We start from the raw sequence: 2,039 nt of genomic DNA on the forward strand, positions 1-2,039 counted from the left end.
CCACATTATAAAATCAATTGGTTTATTTTTTTATTTTTTGATGAGATATCAATTGGTTTATTTAGTTGGGAAATTATGTCATAGGTCCAATGTTGATGTGGCTACGCTAATTGGTCAAGTCATATAGAGAGAAAAAATGTTCTGACTATTGAGAATCATACGATCGCCGTTTGCCCTGTGGGTACCATAAATTTTCAGGTTACAAAGCATTTTTCTTGTTGAAATATTTTTAGTATATTAATTCATTACATTTATATGTAGTATAAACAGTAGCGTGAGGTGGGGGGTGCGGGGTGTGCTCCCTCACAGGGCCCCCACCACATGCATGGGCCCCAAAAAATTTTCTTTTACTACTTTTACGGACTACTATACTATATAAAGAGTAGGGGTATAGCTTAGAGGCCCACATCCCACATGTTCTCAGACTTTTATCTATACATGAACTCCACGAATCCCACTTACCTTGTTTCTCTCTCTACTTACATTAGGTATTCTTCTCTAGCTAGTTACTGTTTAATAACCACTAATCTATTACAGCTTACTACTTTTTTTTTCTATTGAAATCATCTGTTAATTATTTATTAGCTAGTGTTAGGTTTGTTTCTTCACTTTTTGTTATAAAGAAAAAGAAGAAGACCAGTAGGGATTAGTTAAATCTCAAAGATCCAACTGGACAATAAGTACACATTTCTCGATAACGAGATTGTACAAAAATTTTCTACCATCAAGATCTTGAAATCATACTTGAGATAGGCTATGTTGAAGGAAAAAAAAGCGTATTCTTAGACAAAATTAGTTAGCTTTGCTTACTTTTGAAAGCGTATTCTTAGAAAAAAAAAAGCGTAATCATACTTGGGATAGCCTAAATGGGTTAGCTTTGCTTACTTTTGAAAGCGTATTCTTAGACAAAATTGACTATTAAAGTTTAATTGACGATTTTGCTTAGATAATGCGAGAAGAAAAAAGTTTCGAACAAAGACATTAATTTGTAATTGTTTAGTTTAGAATACAACATTGAGATTCAATTCGCCGATGAAATATTATTTTTATGGTTAGATCGTTTAAATTTTATGTTTATTATTTTGTGCAAAAAAAATTAGACATGTAAAAGGCCCCCATTAATATTTTGGCACCGGACCCCCCAATTTCTCAGCCACACCACTGAGTATAAACACGGTTACTTGAAGAACATAGTTCAACAGATATATTTATAAAATTTGGGGCACCAATTTATGTTGAGATCGGTAGATAAAAAAAATAATTGGGGTGTTTCATGTTTGTACAAGACTTATTTATCTACCTTTTATGAAGAGCATAAACGTTTTACTCAACTACGTCATTTTTAACTTTACAACAAGGCTACACAACCCACCCCTAGGGACTCCCACTTGAACCGCATGTGAGAGAAACAAGAGTTTCTCTCTCATCTCACATGTTTAGTCACATGGAGAGGGAAACAAGGATTTCTCTCACATGTTGTTTAAGTGGGAGTCCCTGGAGGTGGGTTGAGTATACTTTTTGTTAACTTTACATTTGGATCTTCATTTACTTATGACTTTTTTGATGTTAATTTTTTTTTTACTTAGGTCTTATCAACACCAAATAATTTGAAATTTAAGAAAGAAAATTTTGATGAAGGCCCAATTTTTGGGCCCAAATACAAAAAAAAACCCAATAGGGATTATTAACCAACCCAAAACCCAAAAATCAACTAATATCTTAAATCAAACCCAAATACACATCCCTATGCTCAATCCGGACCCAACTCGTATCTCTAAGACCTAATATTTTCTTCTAATCCCTCTTTTGCCCTCCTATATATATCCAACAACTCTCCCTTTATAAGAAACCATATCTTTCTCTCTCCAAAATATCTCTCTTCCAGAAATCAAATATCTTTCTCTCTCCATAATCTGTTTTCACTTTCTCTCTCTACCATATTAAAACCGAACCTCACCGACCATCATCTTCTTCAATCATCATCTTCATCTCTCTACAGTCATCATCTTCTTCAATCATCATCTTCATCTCTCTACAGT

The sequence above is a fragment of the Eschscholzia californica genome, unplaced genomic scaffold, assembly GCF_041429995.1.
Source record: "Eschscholzia californica isolate CP2 unplaced genomic scaffold, dmEscCali1.0.p SCAF_4, whole genome shotgun sequence".
NCBI classification, from domain to species: domain Eukaryota; kingdom Viridiplantae; phylum Streptophyta; class Magnoliopsida; order Ranunculales; family Papaveraceae; genus Eschscholzia; species Eschscholzia californica.